Source organism: Phyllostomus hastatus, unplaced genomic scaffold (assembly GCF_019186645.2).
Source record: "Phyllostomus hastatus isolate PE091 unplaced genomic scaffold, TTU_PhHast_1.1 phas_scaffold_78, whole genome shotgun sequence".
Taxonomy (NCBI): Eukaryota; Metazoa; Chordata; class Mammalia; order Chiroptera; family Phyllostomidae; genus Phyllostomus; species Phyllostomus hastatus.
In genome coordinates, this window is record NW_025334041.1 from 104,782,955 (window position 1) to 104,805,956 (window position 23,002).

Genomic DNA, 23,002 nt, shown 5'->3' on the forward strand with positions numbered 1-23,002 from the left:
ATGTGGTGCCTGAGACCACTGTTGCTTCTCTGGATTAGGGCAAACAAGGGCTACTTCACTTATGTATTATTAATGCAGTATCACTGTTAATAATACCTGTATCTATTGAGCATTTACTATGCACCAGACATGATACTAAGCCCTTTCCATAATCTAATTCAATTGCTCTTTGTCCATGCTCTGAAGTAGGTAGTATTTATTACCTCCATTTTATGTATGAGGACATAGAAATTCAGGGAACTTAAAGCTTATACAGCTAGAAAATGGTGGATTCAGAACTCAGACCTATTTTGACCATTGCAGAGTCCATGCCCTTATTCTCTAGAATTGTCTGAGATGATCTCCTTTTATGAAAATGTCCTTTCAACCCCAGTAACATGGCTTTCTCTGATTTTAAAAACCAAGGCCTGGGCTGGCCCTGGTGGGAGGTGATCAATGTTTCTCTGTCTTCTTTCTCCAGCATCAGTGTGTGTATCCTCAGGTTGAAGATTAAAAAAAAAAACAACTAACTAAGACCCATATGATTGTTAGGGTATTAAACATAAGGGAGCATGGTTTAATGCATGCAATAGTCACTTGAAAAATAGTTATTCTTGGCTTAATTGACAAACCGAGTTTTAGTCACTCAGCTTCTGGATAGGGTTCTGGATGTTAGAAGATGATGGAAGGGGAGTGGTCTTGGCCTCCAGGAAGGTTTGTGCAGAGGGCCTCTTCAGCCACGCCTATGTCTGTCACTGCTCATTTTGAGTCTACTCTGAAAGGCTTCCTTATTTCACAGACCTAACAGGAAAGCGATGAAGCTGGCTAACAAGGCTGAGGATTGCTGAGGCTTTTGAAGGAAAAGACAGCAATTTCAGAAAATGAATCCTGTAGTTTAGAAAGAAATCAGCTAAATGTATAATCTAAGCTCATTTTTTCTATTCTATTAAAAGGAAAAGGAAAAAAAAACATTCTGATTACAAAGAAAACAATTTCTGTAGGCCTGGAGAATTACAGTCCATCCATGAAGTCTTCAACCCTCTGAGATATCTAGATTTTTTTAGAGCCAAAAGGGATCTTTAAAGATAGCTTTCTCATCAGAGTTCTGAACATCAGAGAAAGGAAACTGAGGCCCCAAGAGAGTCGGGGTCCACAAAGCTAGTTAGTAGAAGCTGACCTCCAGTTTTCCTGCCTTCTCTATCTCATTCTTTCTTTTTACTTTTGCTTTTTAAATGACAGAATATTCACAGGTCACTGGGTGAAAAAAAACAAGATAATATTTGCTTCTTCAAGAAGGTCAGTGAGAGCTCCAAATCTTCTAGAAAGAGGAGAGGCAAATTATTTAATCTAATTTCACGAATAGCCTTGATCTTATTAGCTGAGGGAATGAATGAGGAGACAGAGGCCATACAAAGCAAGATTTATTACTGCTTGCCATGCAAGCAGAAGGAAAATGAATATTGGCTTAATGGGGATTTGGGCCCATAATTTAATTCTTTGTTTCAGCTTAGAGAAATGACCTGCAGACAAAAGGTCAGTGGGTTCTTGTAGTGATCTCCTGAGCTAGTGAGGAACCGGGGGGCACTTGCTATTCCTCCATGGACCCCTAGGGTTCTAAGTCACCTCTGTGATGTGGAAGCCTAGAAAGGGAGAAATCCATTGGACTCACATTAGCTTGGAAAGTGTGTTCACATTGCCATGGCTTCCCCAGACCAGTGAAACAACGAGTAAGATTTTCTTAGAAAATTTCCAGCAGAGATGTGGCCATTGATACTAATATTAATTCTCAAGGGAGGAATTGGAGGTGCAAATGGAGAAAGGCTGGGGACATATCAATTCAATAAGTTTTATGGAATGATCACTATGCAGTAGACACCAAGAGATAAAGAAAACCTCTGTCCCTTGCAATGCTTGCAGATGAGTAGTTACTAGCAACCACAGAGGAACTTGTTCCCAGGATTCAGACACCAAAATGCAAAACTGTCCAGCATTCCAGCAGCTCATTTCCATTCTGAGACTCTTGTTCTGTTACAATTATGGGACAGTAGAGCTCACTTATGTGGGCTACAGAGCTCCCCAACTCATTAGCAGTTCACAGATGTTAACCCAGTGGCTGGGTGCTGGGTGAGGTACACACATCCACCCAAGTCTGGGAGTGCTCAGATGAAGAAAGAAAATTCAGAGTCAATGGAAGCACCCAGTTCCCTTCCCTAGATGTCATCAGTGCAAATGGGCTGTCCCAGCCCAGCTCATAAATTTTGCTCTTGAAGGCTGCCTCACTCCATCAGGACTTCAGTTATTGAGGGAAGGGACTATGTGCTTATGTTAAAAAACAAAACAAGTAGCATTACCCATCGTGGAATCTGATCCAGGCCAGTGCCAGTTGGACCAATAAAGCCTTTAAAAATCTTTTTAGGATAAATATTCAGTTACAGTCATGAATTAAGGATGTGAGGGAGAGAAAAACAGTTACAGCTTACTGGGTTTAAAACCGAAGTGTGACATCACATTAATCTTCTTGTTGAGGCGAAAGAAAGAAAGAAAGAAAGAAAGAAAGAAAGAAAGAAAGAAAGAAAGAAAGAAAGAAAGAGAAATTGAGTAAAATTTGTTTTAACCATTTATGTTCTGAGAAACATTAAAGATCATTGATTTTTTAATGTATTTTATTGATTATGCTATTACAGTTGTCCAATTTTCCCCCTTCACTCCCCTTCACCCTGCATACCCCCTCCAACCCACATTCTCCCCCTTTAGTTCATGTCCATGTGTCATAAGTTCTTTAGCTTCTACATTTCCCATACTATTCTTGCCCTCCCCCTGTCTATTTTCTACCTACCATCTATGCTACTTATTCTCTGTACCTTTTCTCCCTCTCTCCTCCTCCCACTCCCCTGTTGACAGCCCTCCCTCTGATCTCCATTTCGGTGGTTCTGTTCCTGTTCTAGTTGTTTGCTTAGTTTGTTTTTGGTTTTGCTTTAGGTGTGGTTGTTAATAACTGTGAGTTTGCTATCCTTTTACTATACATGTTTTTTATCTTCTTTTTCTTAGGTAAGTCCCTTTAACATTTCATATAGTAAGTAAGGGCTTGGTGATGATGAATTCCTTTCACTTGACATTATCTGAGAAGCACTTCATCTGCCCTTCCATTCTAAATGAAAGCTTTGCTGGATAGAGGAATCTTGGATGTAGGTCCTTGCCTTTCAGGACTTGGAATACTTCTTTCCAGCCCCTTCTTGCCTGTAAAGTCTCTTTTGAGAAATCAGCTGACAGTCTGATGGGAACTCCTTTGTAGGTAACTGTCTCCTTTTCTCTTGCTGCTTTTAAGATTCTCTCCTTATCTTTCATCTTGGGCAACGTAATTATGATGTGCCTTGGTGTGTTCCTCCTTGGGTCCAACTTCTTTGGGACTCTCTGAGCTTCCTGGACTTCCTGAAAGTCTATTTCCTTTGCCAGAATGGGGAAGTTCTCCTTTATTATTTGTTCAAATAACTTTTCCACTTGTTACTCTTCCCCTTTCTTTCTGGTATCCCTATAATTCAGATGGTGTAACATTTAAAGATGTTCCGGAGGTTTCTAAGCCTTTCCTCATTTTTTTGAATTTTTGTTTCTTTATTCTTTTCTGATTGGATGGTCCAATCCATTGGTCCACTTCCTTCTGGTCCACTCCATTGATCTGAGTCCCAGTTTCCTTCCCATCACTGTTGGTTCCCTGTGCATTTTCCTTTATTTCACTTAACATAGCCTTCATTTTTTCATCTAATTTGTGACCAAATTCAACCAATTCTGTGAACATCCTGATTACCAGTGCTTTGAACTGTGCATCTGATAGGTTGGCTATCTCTTGGTCGCTTAGTTGTATTTTTTCTGGAGCTTTGATCTGTTCTTTGGTTTGGGTTTTCTTTTCTTTGGTCTTCACTCACCTGTGAAGACCCACAAAGGCGTTCAACCCACTTTGCTGCATTGTGACTCTGTATGTGGGGGAGAGGTCCAAAAGGGAATAATGGTGCTTGCTCCACTCTCTGCTGGATTTCAGTCCCTTCTGCCGCTTCCTGCAAGCAAACTGGGCCCTTCTGGTGCTGATTCCCAGGTGGGTGGTTTTGTGTACATTCTAGGACCCAGTAGGTTCTAGGACTCCAACAAACTCTCCTATGACGCTGGGAGTTCCTCCTGGCACCTCAACCCCCACAGGTGTTTTCAATCGGTGCTTTGAGGCTTTGTTTCTCTGCACTGGGACCCTGGGTTGCATGGTCTGTCTCGCTCTCCAGTTTTGCCTGGTTTATCTGCGCGCAAATGTGGGACTGGCCGGTCTGCCGGCTGCCTTGTGCGCCTCACAGTCCGCTGCCTCGCTGGGTCCACCAGCCCCCGCTTTGCTGCGAGTCCTCTCCACCCAGCTGCCTGACTCTGCCCCTCCTGCCGGTCTGGATGCATATGTCTATTTTAAATCCTTGGTTGTCAGACTTCCATACAGTTCACTTTTCTGTCGGTAGGGGTTATTTTTTGTTTCTAAATTTTTGTTGTCCTTATTTTGGTTGTGCAAGAAGGCACAGTGTGTCTACCTATGCCTCCATCTTGGCCAGAAGTCCAGATCATTGAATTTTGTGGAAGATAAGAAAGGGAGGCAGTTCACAGTTAAATCAGCCTCTTAAAAAAAAAAGTAACTTTCTGCCCAAGCTGTGTATCTGGTTGCTAAATATTAAGTATGTGCCTTACTGGCCAATTTTACTCATCCTCTAAAGCTATATTTCCAAGTCATGAATCCTTGTATACGAGCAAAATAGTAGATAGGGTAAGTGGTGGTATCCATGGGTGTTAGGGTAACTCTATGAATCCCTAAGTGAATTGCCTGTGATTCCACTGTATTTTCACAGATACAGTTATGCCAACAATTTCAGGAAACAGGGCTGGCTTCATGGGTGTGTGCCCAGTGTGATTACCGGTACATAATTCTGAAAGGCCCCATGCTTGTGGTTTAATGCACGTCATTCACTATCTTAAAATTGCCAGTAATTTTACTTTCTATTTGGGGTTCTGTAAGTGAAGTCTAACAAGACAATGGAGCATGCACTCAGGGGCTTGGAGCCTTGACTCTCTTGTAACTTTGTCTTCGTAGCCTTCCTGCCTCCTCAGGATGATTCTTGACACTCTGCTCCCTGTCCCCTGGCCACCTGGGCCTCACCTGGCCTCCCCTTTCCCCACCAATACGTCATAGTTACTGCTACTTTCCATTGTGGGGTGGCAACTGGGTTGCGTCACTGAGGGTTGGCCTGTGTGCCACTGTTGCCCTCTGTTCCTGGCAGGGACCTGGGGACAGGGGTGGAGAAGGCCTGGGTTGGGTGTACAATGATAGCATCTCATGGTGGAGCAAGGTGGCAGTGATCCCTGCCCTGGGCATTTGGCCAGCCACGCAGAGGAGGCCTCTGACCTAGGTACTGAGTGCAGCTGGCAGGGAGGTTGCAATCTCCTGGGAAGTCATCTAGTGAACATGGGCTGGGGCTGTGGTCTTATGGGATGTGGGAGATTGACTTCCTTGCCCCTGGCCAGGGCCCTACATTTTCATTTTGCAATGAAGCCTGTTGGCAAGTGGACAACTTCAAAGACCATGGAGGTGAGGAGGAGCCTATGAATACAGTTTTTATAAGGTATCTAGCTTGGCACAAAACCTGTTGGTAAATACATTAGAAGAAGAAAAAAAAGATAAGTTCCTTCCCTGTAAGGGATTTATAATCTGGTTTGAAACAGAGGAGCTTTACATACTGAAAATAACTAGAAACTCTAATAAAGGATGTGGAATCAAAGAGGGGTCATGAAAGTAGGATGTAGGTATGGAGGGGAAGGAGAAAGATACCTGGTAACAGTGCTCCACAGTATAGGGAGGCCAGTGTGATCTCACACGTAGGCTGACTTGAGGATAGTTATATATTTTTGGTTCAAGGCCACTCACTAATAGCATTCGGTGGGGAGGACTATTTGAGTAAGAGGGGAAGATGTGGGAACAGGCATGGCTGATGTGGACCTCTGAGTAGAGAGGCCAACAAAACAGAGGGTATGGGATTAAGGTGGGAGATTGGCTGCATGGAGCTGAATTGTGGAAGGCAAGGAAAACAAGAATGGGTTGAGAGCCTCCCAGCCACGTACACTGAGGTACACAGAGCAGGCTGCTACTATTAAACACAGCAGGCCTCTCAAAGTTCTTCCCAGACCAGCAAAGAAAGAACAAAGGGATCTAACCTTGTGCTTAAGCAAACGATGAAGGGAAGTCAAATTTCACAGTGAGCTCAATGAGGAGGAAAAGCAAATATTCTCTGGTGAAGGTTGACTTAATTAACCATTTTAATAATTCATGAGTCTTTAAAATGTTTGCCAGTAGATTCAGAGCTCAGATTCTGCTTCTGGCATTTAGCTCTGGATTTTCTCAATCACAAACTGTGCTGCCTCACGGAGCCATGGCAGGAGCCAGCCTGGGAACGTGAGGTCTGCTTCCACCAGAGCCCGGGCCACGCACAGTCCTTAACCCTTGGGGGCTTCAAACTGTTTTGAGAATCTCATGAAACTTCTGGGCCTTGCCCTAGGAAAATATATATGTATATACAAATTCAAGGCTTTAGACATTCCCCTGAGGCCCATCCTTGAACTCCAGCTTAAGAATTCCCAATTCAGATGATTTCTAAGGACTCTAACATTCTTTTTTAACTTACTCACCAGCCAGCCAGTCTGTCAATATGTCACCTGGAAATGCTGTGACTCTTTGCAGCAGCTTCATGTGGATGTTTGCAAAGTGAGAAAGGCATAATGCAATATTTGTTCATTAGGCTGAAGCAATGCTAATGCAGAAAAGAGGATTGAATGAATCAAAAGCCATGAGTCAGCTCCCTCCCCACCACCTGCTATCAGAGGCATCCTGCTGAAGCTGAGCGGGTGAGCTCTGGAGTCAGACAGCCTGGGCCCTCAAATCCCTGCCTCGGCACTTTCTGGCTGTGACTTGCAGGAGTGACTTAACCTCTCGTAACCTCAGTTTCCTCAGTTGTAAAATTGATGCCGAAAGTCCTTATGATTTTGATTACATTTAATTTTAAATTTTGGCTCTAGAAATCATCCTGCCCTGCCCCCTCATGTGTGCGCTCACGCTCTCTCTCTCTCTCTCCCCCTCAGAGACCTAGCCTTTTCCCCAGTAATCAGCAACCCTTGAGGCAGCAGAGGACAGTCACCTGGACCTGACTTACAGTCACAGGTCTGGACCTCTGGTAGGTTAAAGATAATGCTTTAACTGAAGTTATGTTTCAGTTCCTGAGCCCTGAGGTGCAATGACCCCCTGGCTGCTCTCCCATGAGACCAGACAGAAGGCCACTGGAAAAGGCCCCAGAGCTGTCCTCAAGACCTGAAGAAATGATTCATTACCCTTACCTCACCTCCAAACAATCAGCTCCCAGCATGACCCCAAACCCCTAACCCACATATGTAATCTGTAACCCACACACTATGGAGGAGTTTGGGCTTTCAAGCATTAGCTTTCCATTCTCTGGGATGGCACCATTCATCAACAACATAGCCAGTATTTCTTCACTTCAGTTCTTGATGTTCAGCGTTTGGCTCTGCTACCACAGGGCAGACAACTCTTTCTGTTCTCTAACAAAATGGAGCCAATAGGATTTACCTTATTTCCTTATGCTCTGAGGGTGAACTAAACCAACCTCTATAAATCATCATGCGTCGTGCCTGGGCCACAGTCGTGCTCAGTAAAGGGAGTTCTTTCTCCTGATCTCACCCACAAGGAGGAGGGGTGCTGTGGATTCAGGGACAGTGTCTTGATTTAATGCTAGGGGGAGGGACAGACTAAGGAGTGGCTGGGAACTCGTTTTCTGAACTACATATGTGTTACTTTTCCCCCTCCCTGGACCTCTCCCTAAGTCCCCCGATATGACTCCCCTAAGGGAACATGAGCTGAGTTCAGCACACAAGGCTGAAGAGCAAGTAGCGGCCTTGGTCTGGGACACTCAGAAGTGTGGAGGCTACAGGAAACAATTGGAGGGAGATATTGGGCCTTTTCTGGCTGCAGGCCTGACTACAGCAGAGGAGGAGCAAGAGAGAGAAAGACCTGTTTCCCCTTGGTTTCTGTACAAGCAGTAAGCTGGGGCTGATCCTGGGGGACCTGGAAAGTTGAGCAAGACGCCCGCTGCCTGCCTGCTGCTCCCAAGGACCTGGCAACTGTGACATGGAAATAAGACAAGACTCAGAAAGGCTAGTGATGTGGGCTGGCTGCATTGCTGGATGCTGAGCATCCTGTCCAACATGGAGCTGGAGAAGGGAGGGGGCAGTGGGGGCAGGATGGCGGACAGCCCGTTTGTACAGAGCCAGGCACTTGACATGCACTCACTCTCACTGTCGCAGTCACGCTCCAGCATAGACGCTGTTATCTTTTACTGTGTGAAGAGGAAACAAGCTCAGAGTGTTAGTGACTCACTCAAGGCAGCAGCTGTTAAATGGTGCCACAGCATTCAAACCTGGCCATCCTGCCTCTGAAATCTTTTTCCCGTTCCCCCCACCCCCACCCAGGCTAGCTAGCTAGGGGAAATGGACCTCCCCACAGTCCTGACTCTGAGGCCTGTGGAGCCATTACTCAGCTGCTAAATGTTATGCAGAGTCTCGCTGCATGAATATTTGCCCCATGATTGGGAAGGAGAAAATAATCCTTTCTGGGTTCTCAGCAGCTCTGTGCAGTTCACGTGCTCTGTTTACTTTCCTCCCACATTCCCCCATGAGGACTCATCGGCCCTCCCTTCCCGCAACTGAAAACCGAAGGCAGAGCGGAATGAGGGAAGCGCCTGGATTATATAGAGCCTATCTCAGACCTGCCCTGTGCTGTCCTGGGTCTCCTTTCAAACAGCCGCCTCTGTCAGAAAGTCCTAATTCAGAAAAATACCTGATAGCATACCATAAGGCCGACTTTGGAGGAATAAACGTTTTGAGGCCTTCGCAGCCCCAGTACAAAGAAAGACAGCATATGATTTAGCTCCTTTGAAGGAAAGCATTTTGGATTTTCTGGGGAAAGCCAGCATCTCAGAGACTGACAGTGCATCAGTGAGAAGTAGGTCTTCAGCAGGCAGCAGTCCGCAGGCTCCACAAGCTTCAGCTCAGCTTGGGCCTCTGCCGAGGAGGAACCCTGTTGTCCTGGGGAATTTTCTGAGCAGAGTCTCCTGACCTGATTTGTAGCTGGTACTGTGAATGCAGTATCTGAAGTTAGGTGCCCAGCAGAGAGCAAAATGAGACCATCTCTCCATTCATTTCCAGCCATTGATTCAATGATGTTGATGAACAGTGATTTTTAAATGCAAAGGGCTTTGTCATCATGATTTTTTCAATAGAAGTCTAGCACAGCTCTTTATTTCCTAAGGCCCTAGGGATCCTTTTAGTATACTTGGTATGACATATTCCCCAGGGTCAGCTTTTTATTTCATTGCCACTCTAAGGGTTTCAGAGCATGTGCATGAACTTACATCTAAATAATAGATAGCTGGATGGCAAAAAGCCTGTATTATTACTTACACTTAGTACAGTCCCTTCGGATAGTAAGAACCAGCATGCTATTAATTTTTCTTGCTGTCACTTGACAATATGAATTGGTTTTATGTAAGAACTAGGAACTCATTGGACTGAATTTAGGAAATTGGTAAAACAAATTTGACTTTAGTGGGTTTGAATGATTACAATGTAATAAACATATAAAGGCTAGAAAGCTAATTTATCATTGCTTTCAGTTTTATTTATTTGAAACTCCTTCATTGTTGATATAAACAGGCTTTATTAGAGATTATGAGTTCAATTTCCAAATGAACTGTAAATGGCTTTCTATAGAGAAATGACTTGATTCATCATTTTCCTGAATAAAACATGTTTTTGCCCTGTGGGGTTATATAGCTCATATAGTAATATCAGATCATTCTGTTGAGCTTGGCATCTATGATATGCAACGTCTGACTTGTTCCCTGGCCTATTTGTCTTCACTATCTCTAATAAACACTGAGACGGGATGCATAACCTCTTAAGACCTGTACTTCAGTGAATCATAAGAGCACGTCTTTCTGTGTGGCAGTTTATCATTTGAATGATAATTCTGGTTCCCTTTAGAAATGTTAAAGTGTCTGCTCTTCAAAATAGACTGCAGTGAAAGAGGCATGAGAGATGCTGAGGGTCACTGATAAACAGTCATAATTGACCTTAGCTTTGGTTGCATAGTAACAGACTCTCAGGGCATTAAATCATTGCATACCACAGAACTACCAACACACTGCCCTCTAAGTCAGGGGTGAATTTTTGCATTGGCAATTGAGAAAACGACATGCAGCAGACTCCTGTAGAGAGAAGCAGCCTCTCAGTAGGGGTGGAGCCTCTGGAAGATGGTCCTCCAGAAGCTTGCCATGTTGTAAAAAATCTATTCAATTTCAACAGTATCTGCATGAAGTATCTCAGAATGCTGAGACTGGGGAAGACCTTGATGGGGCATTTATTTTCATTGCCTCAATGCCAGTTGACATATTTTAATATTTTAAAGCTTGTTTATAGTGCTAGAAAAGCTATTTGTCTAAAGAAAGAAGATTCTCCCTCCCTCCCCAGGAACTCCTGTTGGTTGTTGTTGTTTTATTGTATCATAAGACTCCAGATGGAAGGACACAAAGTTTGGTGGGGAGGAAATCATGACCCAACCTCAGTTTTGAAAGGAAGGATTTCACTGCTAATGATGGTAGTGTGTTCACTCCATAATTCAACAACTTTAAAGCGGTCTCCAATGAAGAGACTTGAAGATCTCAGACCAAACTAAACTGAGTCACCAACCAAACTAATTTTAAATGTATTGTCTCAAAGATTTTAAGTTGACTCCATAATTCTGAAATCTAGTAAAGAAATACAAATAGCCCTGGCTGTTGTGGCTCGGTGGATTGAGTGCTGGCCTGTGAACTGAGAGGTTGCCAGTTCGATTCCCGGTCGGGGCACATGCCCGGGTTGCAAGCTGAGTCCCCAGGTGGGGGCATGTGAGAGCAACCAATAGATGTATCTCTTGCACATCAATGTTTCTCTCCCTCTTTTTCTCCTTTCCTTCCCCTTTCTCTAAAAATAAATAAATAAATAAAATCTTTTAAAAAAGAAATGTAAATAGTTAAACTATTCTTTCATAAATGTGTAGCAACCTCAGGAGTGAGTCAGTCTAGACCAGTGAAGCAAGTCAAATTCCCATCTTAAAGGAGCCTGTCTCTTGATGTTGAGGGGATAAAACTGCCTGAAGGACTTCCTGGGCCTGATCAGTATTCATTTCAAACCCCAAACTTCCTCTGCTCTTCTTCAACTCCCTAAAATACCCACGTTTGTCATTTTTCCACTTCCCATTGGGGGATAATTCTCTTTTCGTAAGATGCCTCAGATAATCATTCCTAAAGTCCAACCTCTTCTGATCACATCAGGGATAAGGCATTTATATGCACTCTGATATGGCGTTACCTCTGGTCTGAGTGTTGGGGCTGTCTTCCTTATAGTTGTACCTTCCAGGTACCCATCATTGCAACTGGCATATAGTAGGTACTCAAGTTTTCTTGGGGGTGTAGTTTAACATAATTTTCATGGGATCTGCCTTGAATTATATTCTAGTTGTTCCATGTTTGTGGATTTCTTATCTCCAGTTAGAACTTCAGTTTCTTTTTATTTCACATAGTGCCTAGAGCCCTATGCTGGGCCCTAGTGGATCCTTTGTAAGCACCTGGGCAATGAATAGAAGAATGATTAAACACTGTATTCACAGACAGAAAAGTGCTGTGGGTAGGTCTGGAAGTCAGATACAGATGAGTTCAAAATCTAATTCTTAGCCCTACTAGCTGTGTGATGGAGCAAATTATGTAAATCCTTTAAGCCTCAGCTATTCCATCTGTAACCCTGGGTGGTTGTAAAACTCAACCTATAAATTTGCCAAGAGGATGTAAAATGTGACACTAAATGTAAAATGCTTAGCACAGAACCTAAAATAGAGTCTTGCAAAGACATTAGGTCCTGTAATTATAGTCGGAAGTGATAAACACACACACAAAGGTGAAAAGGTGGGAGATGGGGTTACTGAAGTTACTATGGCTGGGTTAGAGTGTTTGCACAATTTTAAAGAGGGCAGAAATGGGGGTCAGCCATGTACAGTATAGAAGGGACTGGAAGTCAGGGAAATTGGGTTCTCACCTGGCTCTTCCTTCAACTAGATGCAGGACCTTGGGCAAATCACCTAAAGGTCCTAATTTAGGACCTTGATTTTCTCATTAGAAGGTTACATTAAATGATCTTTGAAATCTCTTTCCACTCAAATGATCTATAATTTAAGAAAAAATATTCCTATGCTATCTCTTTCCCTCTCCCCTAGCCTTACTATAAGGGACTTCAAACCAAGAGACCACGTGACTGATTTGCAATCTGAGGTCCAGGGAGGCCATGAAATTTACCTTAAGATCATAGAGCTAATTGGTGGTGACTTGAATACAAATTCCTACTCTCCTCCATCGCCTCCCACCCTCCACCCTTGAGTCCCTTTGCAGTGTTCTCTATGTATGTCAAATGACTCAGAGACAGAAGAAGGCATAGCCCAGGAGGCACTTGCTGGGCTAGGGGAAGTATAATGCAGGGTTTGCTGGGAGATAACACTGCTAGATACAGAAGGAATCAGCTGAAGGAGGACTGGTACGCAACTAAGAATTTTAATATGAAAATTGTTCCAATTTTACTTATTACTAAAAAATATAAGAAATTCAGATAGAATATATTCAAACACAGAAAGCTAAACATGAACACAAGAAAAATTAACATAGGAGTTTCCTGTATATATAGTCAAAATAATGGTCTTATAGATTCATATAAACTATTGAAATGGACTTGGAGACCTGGGGCAGTAGTTACATCTCCTTTTCTCTCCTGACCTTGGGGTTGCCTACCCAAGCATCAAACTCTGAGATTAAAGCAAAGCTTCTGCTGCTCCCCAGTTCTGTCTTTGAGGAGGCATGCAGGTGTGAAGAAGAGAACGGGGGCTGTGGGAAGATGTGGCCTCTCTGCCAGAGGCAGTTACAACAGCAATTCTTTTAATTCTTTTAAGAATTAAAAGAGTCTACAGAGATGTAACCTTGCAAAATGCAAGCCTTGTCAGATCCTAGATAGAAAAAAAAACACTTTTGGGACAATTAAAGAAATGTAAGTATAGATTGGATCTAAGATAATTAAGGGATTTTAAAAATACAAAAATAACAGTGTTGTACTTTTGTAAGAGAATCTTTATTCTTAGGAAAATTACACTGAAATTTAGGGCTGAAGTATGATGTCTGCAGTTTTCTTTCAAATGCTTTATCAAAAAAATATGCGCATCTGTCTGTGTGAATGTGTGGAGAGAGAGACACACAGACAGACACAAAAAGAGAAGGCAAATACCGAACCTAAGTGGACAGTATAGAAATGGTTTATTGTACTATTCTTTCAACTTTTCTACACAGTTGACATTTTTAAAAATAAACTGAGAACTACATTTCTGAGAAAATATTTGGAAGCTAAAAAAAGAGCTGACATCTGGAAAAACAGAAACTCTTTCATTCCTAATCAATCCCATTATTGTAATGCGGGCACGTCTACGTCTCTCCGAGCTGCGACGTGCAAGGCAGAGGCTGTGACTCGTTCCTCTGTGGGTCCAGTGAAAGTGAGGAAGTGGCGGTAAGATAAAGATGTTTTCACTAAGTGCCTCCCATTTTCTCATCCAGAGGGGAAACTGAATTTAGTTTAGAACATTTTAAAATATTCTTCCAAAGCAGACAATGACTTACCCCAAGTTCCATGAGCAGAACCTAGAAATATTGGCCAGCTGGTTAGATGGGCAATGGAAAACAAGGGGAGGGAAAAGAGGACCCCCGATGATGCCAACTTCCCAGTCTTGAGAATGAGAATGCTATTTTTCACCTATTCAACCAGCCAAGGAGTAATCAAATCCAAACTGGTATGAAGGAAACGAAGCTAAAATATGAGGTTCGTTGCAGAGAGTTCCCACCCCCATGTAGGCCCCACGCCGCCAACATGGTACTGACTACAGTATCGATCGCCTTTTCTGTGAAGACATTCAGAGTTGAAAGCACAATTATTTTAGCTTAATTATGTGGTGCTAATTACTTTCATTCTTAATTTCATCAAACTAATACCATCAGAACCATAAATTCTCTAAATAAGATGGGAAGAACAATTTAAAATTGTATAAACAATTATTGTACAATGACATCCAAAATAATCCCAAGGAAGATGAAAATTATATTTGATTAAGTACATATTTAGCATTTTCAAATTGACATAAATAATAACTTACATAAGGAGATTAGAATTATCCTGTTGGCTACTTTCTCTCATAAAAAATATTGCAGTATTTATAAGGTAACTCATACTTTGTAAAAATCTCCTGCTTATTAAAAGCCATGTGGAAAAGGCATGTACAAAATGATAATTATCTTGGTCCATTCATCCAGCTATTCATTCAAGAAAATTTACCGAGCATCAACTGTGTCCCAGCACCATGCAAGGTGGTGAGGGTAAAAACGTATTAAAGTCCCTAAAGGAACTTGGCCTAGTTGGGACAACAACCTGTAAGGAAATAGTACATTAAAAGGTTGTAAGGATATTTTGAGAGTGATTATTTCTCTCTGAGAACAGGAGAGAGGGTTGGTAAAGTTAGGAAGACATCATAGGGAATACGATGCTTGGGTCAGGTATGAGCTATGGGCAGCAGGCAGTGGGTAAGGGGGGAAGGGTATTCTAAGCAGAGGGAGCAGCTGAGCAAAGACATGGGAGTGGGAAACTGTGTAGTGCATCCAGATATCTGCAAGTAGTTCAGCCAGACTTGGGTGACAGTGTATATAGAGGGAGGCACTTTTCAATGAGACCAGAGTAGAAGGTAGCAGGTCTGGGTGGAAGGATGATGGGTTCAGTTTTGGATGTGATGTTTCAGGGCCTGAGGGCCTCCAGGAGTAGTTGCCAGTAGATATTTTCAGGACTGCAAGAGAGGATCCTGCCCTCGCTTCACTTTACAGGTCCTTCTTGTGGCCCTCCTCCAGATGCACCCCTCCACAGAGGGCCAAGGAGACTTCCCTACCTAGATTCCACACTCCTCCCACCCCCACTCAAGACTACCTAAGTCCCCAGGATCACAAAACTCCTTGCTTAAATAGCACTGACCCTGCTTCCAGGGCCTGTATAGACTTCTTCCTCAGGTCCATTCTCTGGAGAGCAGCCCACATCTCTAAGGTGTACATCCCGAGATGCAGGCCTTTAGGGATGGTTGAGAGGCAGTTATTTGTGGGGTTATTGATGAAGCTAGGTTATGAGGACTAGTGTCTGCACATGTGAATGTGAGGCCCCTCAAAGTGTGAATGGAGCTAGGGGTGAGAAGAGAAACAGATGGGCTGTGGGTGAGAGAATGGCTTCCTGACACTTCCATGATCTGGTGTGGAAATCCAGGATTCTAAAATTGACCGTGACCTTCCATGTTGTTATGAAAACTTGTCAAGGTAGGAGGATAGAATATATTAGATTTGTTTGTTAGCTTGATTTATAACTCTAACACATTTAATATATGCCATGTACACCTCTGTTTGTACTCTTAACTGAGCCCATAATGTTAGGGTTGGCCTGAGCAGCTGAAAATACTGATCAGGAGTTTAGGAGAGACCATACGTCTGGCCATCCATATTTGGAGCCATTAGCACAGAACTAATGCTGTGGGAATGGGAAGAGTGCCCAGGGCAGGTGCTGAAAGTCACAAGAGAATAGAACCACACTGTTCTCACACTGCAGGCACACTAGTTTTTAAGCAACAGGTGAAGGAGCCAGTGAAAGAACCTTAGAAAATAAAACAAAAGACGTCCAGTTAGGGAGGAGAAATGCTGGCAGAGGGACACTTCAGAAGCCAAGTAGAATGTTTCAAGAGGAATGGAATGGTCAACTACGTGAACAATGTATGTAAAGTGATCAGCATGGTCACTTTACAGCCCATGGTAAGCACCCAATAACCAGTGGCTGTGAATTGTGGTGATGATGATGTTGTTGATGGAAGTGGTAATGATGTATCTTCCTTTATGCATCTATTCCCTTTCCCCTTTCTTCACCTCTACTCAAATTCTTATGGATCACATTCTCTAGGAAGTCTTCCTCTTGCCTGTTACCTTGCCCTCCTACATGTTCCCAGGGTCTCCTGTGCTCATTCTTATCATAGAACATTTATAGCACATAACAGTGTGCTGGTATTTATTTAATGAACTGTCACTGCTTCTATGGTGGCCCTGGTTTGTCTGTGACTGCTTTTAGCACTGAAAGTCCTGTCTGCCAGAAAATCCCTCAGTCCTAGACAAATCTAGATAAATGGTCACCCTAAATTGACATCTCAGTTTTTTTTTGAATGAGCAAATGAATGAATGGCAGATTGTCAATATCAAAGTTAATGACCCTCAACATTTCCTGTGTGTACATGAGCACGAGCCCAGTCAGGATGTCTGGAAGGTTCAGTTCTTTTCCTAGGCATGCTTCACCTCCCATTCAACTGAGGATGCTGCGGGCAAGACATTCTCATGACCTGGTTGGCTTCTTGTGCCAGCTCTGTTTTGCCCCATAATCCTGGAAGAGGACAGCGTAACTTTCTCAACCAGGGCTCCTTACCCAAACCAAAGAATAAGAAAATGATTTGAGTACTATTTTCTCAATTCTCTCAAAGCCGACACATAACAAGTATCATTCTAGAAGTATCATTCTAGGAGAGAAGCTGATGTAATACTATCGCTGCCTTAGGCATTTAGGGCTTAATTTTTTCACCTGTTGAGACTCACACAGGCCTTACAATCAAGAATGCCACTGTGATAGTCCTCTGCTCTTGTTCCTTAGCACAACTGGCTGGAGGAGAAGATCTATGGGAAGAAAGTATCAAAGGATGGGACTTGTTCTGCAAATTGAGGAACTGAGGCCTGGAGAGGAAGTCCATTCTCATTTTCCCAAGAAAGCTATATGACTAAGGTAGAAAGCTGTAAGTTCTTACTGGTTGGGAGGGGAAGTAGAAAGCCAACCAGCTCGTCCTATGCTTTGATGTAGTGGTTGTCACCAACTTGGCTTCTCCGCTGGCAATGGCCAAAGTCAGGCTGCTTTGGATGTCATCCCGTGGAAGACAAATGAGCTATAAATAAATTGACTTGGAGCAGTCTCAAATGCACATAAACCACAATGGCTTTAAATATAAATCTTGACATTTCCCCCCCTCATTTTCTTTCTCTTCTTGGAGAGGTCAGCAAGGAAGAGTCTGCAAGAGAGGCCTTACTGAAATTCGATCTAAGAAACCAGGAAGAAGATTTCTGTAATCTCTTTAACAGACATATTTCATTACCAAATATTTGTTTAAAACTTCCTTGATTCAACACATACATCTCTAAGTATGCATCTGTGTATTAGACTTAAGCTCCTGCTCGTTGTTATGCCTCAATTCTTTTAAAAAAATTCATTTTCTAGAGGAGGTGATTATTCATTTCGTCATTTAATTTCCCATCATTAAAAATATTGTATGTAAAATCACTGGATACTGATGGGGTAATGTGTAAAGAGGGAATATTTTTAGTGACGAAGCTGAAGGAAAGATTGTTGATGGCTGTTTCATCTGAGGAGGAATCAGAGACAAATTTGTGAGTAATACTTTGGAAATACTTGGGAGCTACGGGAATGCAGAGTATGTTATGATGGCCTTAGAGCTGTGTCTTGAGCTCAGATTCTGAAGCAGAGGTACCTACTTCTGCTTAATAACATTAGCAGAATGTTAAATTCTGTGTAAATAACATTCTTAATGGTATTTCACTTGTGGAATAATGTTAATTAACCTACTCCTTCCTCCCATGGAATCATTACATCGCCATATTAGCAAAGACAATAGAAGCACAGGGTCTGAGTTTTCATTGAACAGTCAGTCATTCATCTGAAAGGAAGGTCACGAGGTTGCCAATACTAATTTAAAAAGCACTCATTTTATGTCTGATTTGCATGACTGACAGAAAGAAAATCCATCTCTGCCCTAGAAAAAGAAATCTTTTTGAAGGCACTTGAAAATGTCTAACTTGGATTAAAGAGGTTGAATTCTACTGAAGCTTTACAGATGGGTGCAGATAGCCACTAGAAAAGGTCTTGGTTTTGCTGGTAGGACAATGCTCTGGAAGGAAACTTCTCAGAAGGAGTGATTTCACCTTGATGTGCTAAAAATGCTGTTTGCTAGGTTTCAAGGGTCTACATACCAGTGGTTTTTACTGGGAAATTCTAAGGACTTGATGTGGCCTAAGATGATTTTTTCTGGATGGTGGTTCTGCAAACAATCTTGAAGAACTGCAGTTTGAACATAAAACCCCAGTTCCTTTCTACCTGCCCAGCATCCTCTGCCATGCTCAGCTAGCTCCAGTAATGCCCAACCACTCCTTCGGGCCACACAACTGCATGCCTCTGGGCCTTTGCTCTGTTTTTTTTTCTTTCATCTAGAATTTGCTTTCCTCTCCCTTCATGTCTTTCCATTTTTTCCTGCCCATTTACCATGTCAGACTTAATTTAGAAGTCATCTTTAGGAATTCTTTTTGGAACCTCTGTGGTAAGTTAGGGTCCTCTCCTCTGTGCCTTGTGAGGCCCCTCTACAGTAAAAATTACATTATGCTCAAGTTGAGTTCCACACTGCATGTGTTCACTATCCGCTTGTTCAATATTCCAGGTTATGGGCACCCTTGCTTATTTTGGGTGGGACCAAGAAGCTAATTAAAAAAGATTTATGTGATAAAATACACATAAACTTTACCATCTTAACCATTCTTTTATTTTTAAGATTTTATTTATTTACTTTATAGAGAGAGGGGAAGGAAGTGAGAAAGAGGGAAGGAAAGATCAGTGTGTGAGAGATACATCAATTGGATGCCTCTTACACACCCCCAACTGGGGACCTGGCCCACAACACAGGCACTTGCCCTGACTGGGAATTGGACTGGCAACCTTTCAGTTTGCAGGCTGGCGTTCAATCCACCGAGCCACACCAGCCAGGGCTTAACCATTCTTAACTATACAGTTCAGTGGCATAAATACATTCATAATGTTGTGCAACCATCACTACCATTTATCACCTCTTTTCATTTTTGTAGAACTGAAACTCTATACTCATTAAACAGTTACTCCCCATTCCTCCTGCCCCAGCCCCTGGCAACCATCCTTCTACCTTCTGTCTCTATGATTTTGATGATTCTAAGTACCTCATGTAAATGGAATAATACACTATTTGCTCTTTTTGTGGCTGGCTTATTTCGTGTTACAGCATATTATAAAACTTCCTCCATTTTGGGGGCTGAATAATATTCCATTGTAACATATTTTCCCTATTCATTTATCCATTGATGGAAATTTGGGTTGCTGCCACATTTTAATTATCCTGAATAATACTGCTATAAACATGAACATACCAGTATCTGTTTAAGATCCTGCTTTCAGATTTTTGTGTACACACCTAGAAGTGGAATTGCTGGATCAATGTGGTAATTCTGTTTTTAATATTTAAAGGAAATACCACACTGATTTCCACAGTGGCTGAACTATTTTACACTTCCAGCAACAGGGCACAAGGGTTCAGTTCCAAGGAGCTAGCTTTCGTGTGGTTTTTAAAATGTCCGTTGAGAGGTGCTCTCCCTCCAGGAGCATGCCAGTGCCTTTCCCTTCCCCCACAGGCACTCATCTCCTAAACTCTAAGGGACCCCATGAGACTTGCAACCATGGGAGTTGCAACCAATGGGCAGTGACAGCTCATCCTAGGCTAACCCCTGGAACCTGTCTCCAAGGTCCCCTGTGTTGCTTCTTCTGTCCTAAGCCCTTGCTTGTTTCACTGTCTCAGCTTTAGGAAACATACTCTCAAAATCACCTGGATTGGCGTGGTGAAATCTTTCTCGCACAAGGTCAAGAACCTACATACGGCAGGCTGGCGAGAGGCAGGCCGTCTCTAGGCCCTGCCTCTAGAAAAAGTAATAAATTAAAAAATGAAATGTCCACTTAAATCTGCAAGAGTAGACACCCAAAAGGGCAAATTCTTTTTTTAAATATACTTTATTGATTATGCTATTACAGTTGTCCCATTTTCCCCTTTTCACTCCCCTCCACCCTGCATACCCTCTCCCACCCACATTCTCCCCCTTTAGTTCATGTCCATATGTCATAAGTTCTTTAGCTTCTACATTTCCCATACTATTCTTGCCCTCCCCCCATTTATTTTCTACCTACCATATATGCTACTTATTCTCTGTACCTCTTTCCCCCTCTCCTCCTCCCATTCCCTTGTTGATAACCCTCCCTGTGATCTCCATTTTGGTGAGTCTGTACCTGTTCTAGTTGTTTGCTTAGTTTGTTTTGGTTTTGCTTTAGGTGTGGTTGTTAATAATTGTGAGTTTGCTGTCCTTTTACTATACATGTTTTTTATCTTCTTTTTCTTAGGTAAGTCCCTTTAACATTTCATATAGTAAGGGCTTGGTGATGATGAACTCCTTTCACTTGACATTATCTGAGAAGCACTTCATCTGCCCTTCCATTCTAAATGAAAGCTTTGCTGGATAGAGGAATCTTGGATGTAGGTCCTTGCCTTTCAGAACTTGGAATACTTCTTTCCAGCCCCTCCTTGCCTGTAAGGTCTCTTTTGAGAAATCAGCTGACAGTCTGATGGGAACTCCTTTGTAGGTAACTGTCTTCTTTTCCCTTGCAGCTTCTAGGATTCTCTCTTTCATTTTAATCTTGGATAATGTAATTATGATGTGCCTTGGTGTGTTCCTTCTTGGGTCCAACTTCTTTGGGACTCCCTGAACTTCCTGGAAGCCTATTTCCTTTGCCAGAATGGGGAAGTTCTCCTTTATTATTTGTTCAAATAAGTTTTCCATTTGTTGCTCTTCCTCTTCTCCTTCTGGTACCCTTATAATTCAGATGGTGTAACATTTAAAGATGTCCTGGAGGTTCCTAAGCTTCTCCTCATTTTTTCTAATTCTTGTTTCTTTATTCTTTTCTGATTGATTGTTTCTTTCTTCCTTCTGGTCCACTCCATTGATTTGAGTCCCTGTTTCCTTCCCATCACTGTTGGTTCCCTGTACATTTTCCTTTATTTCACTTAGTGTAGCCTTCATTTTTTCATCTAATTTGCAACCACATTCAACCACATTCAACCAATTCTGTGAGCATCCTGATTACCAGTGCTTTGAACTGTGCATCTGATAGGTTGGCTATCTCTTAGTCACTTAGTCGTATTTGTTCTGAAGCTTTGATCTATTCTGTCATTTGTGCCATTTTTTTTTTGTCTTGACGCACCTGTTACATAGTGAGGGGTGGAGCCTTAGGTATTTACCACCTCGATGCATTGTGACTCTGTATGTGGGGGAGGGGTCCAAGAGGGAATAATGGTGCTTGCTCCACTCTCTGCCAGATTTCAGTCCCTTTCACTGCTTCCCCCAAGCAAATTGGGCCTTTCTGGTGCTGATTCCCGGGGTGGGTGGGCTTGTGTATGTTCTAGGACCCTATGGGTCTCTCCAATGAACTCTCTTGTGAGGAGGGGAGTCTCTCCTAGTACCTCAACCCCTATAGGTATTTTCAATTGGTATTTTGAGGCTTTATTTCCCTGCACTGGAGCCCTGGGTTGCGTGGTCTGTCTTGCTCCCCAGTTTCACCTAGTTTATCTGGGCACAAATGTGGGACTGCCTGGTCAGCCAGCCACCTTGTGTGCTGTGCCCCTCTACAATCCGCTGCCTTGCTGGGTTTGCCTGCTGCCACCTTGGGCCCAGGGTCCACCAGCCACCGCTTTCTTTGCCGCGACCCCTCTTCACCTGGCCCCAACCCCCAACTCCGCCCCTCCTACAGGTTTGGATGAATGTGTCTATTTTAACTCCTTGGTTGTCGGACTTCCACACAGTTCAATTTTCTGTCAGTACTGTTTTTTTTTTCCCTAAATTGTTGTTGTCCTTATTTTGGTTGTGTGAAGAGGCACAGTGCCGCTACCTACGCCTCCATCTTGGCCGAAAGTCTCGCAAATTCATTTTAAGGGGAAGATATAGTATAGTGACAACTTGCTTGGTGCCTACCCCATGCCAGGTGCTTCAGCATTTTACTCTAATCTTTACATAATTCTAATTTTTACGATAATCTTTTGAGGGGTATTATTACCTCATTTTACAAATTAGGCTTAAAAATTAAATGACTCATCCAAGGTCATATAGATCTAAGGAAGTAGCCAGAACCCAATTATTCTACAGTATCAAGGGGCTATAGGGAATGACTAATCACTCAGAACCTCAGATACTGATTTTTGACTTTCTTTCCTGGTATGTTACCCCTGGCAAGAAAGGCGAAGGGTAAGTATAAATGGAAGATCTTTTCAGATTGATCAACTGAGCAGCTGCATTTGCCCCTTCCCCAGATTTTCATGAGCTTCGTGAGGGACTGAAATGTAAAATGTGTGCCCTCCACTAGGCTGACATACAAAGCTGAGAAGCTGAGAGTCAGGTAGGGGGTTTCCGGTGGTCTTTCAGCTTCATTATGCATCGGCTTAAGGTGGCTTCGTCTACCCGGATACAAGGGGCGGCAAACTGCGTGTGTGAGTGCAAGAGGGAAGGATGGGTGGGGGAGGGTTCTCCAGACAAGTGCAAGGGAACGGACTCTGCCGCCTGGCGCAGTTGCCAAGACAGCGCAGCTGAGGAAGCAACAGCAGAAGTAGCACCGCGTCCCTGCGGCGGCCACGGCGGTGGCTGCTGAGAGTCCGAGTGACGCATTGCAGGTACAAACCAGCCAATCAGAGGCTGGTTCAACGAATATCTGTATACGTCACTACGTCAGTGCTCCTCCGCGCCGCAAAGTAGTGCCACGAAGGCTAGACTCCACCGGCTTTTAAACGGTTCACTAGGGAACGAAACCCACTTACGTCATCTGTTTGTCCATTTTCCTTTATCCCTTGCATCGTCGATCAAAT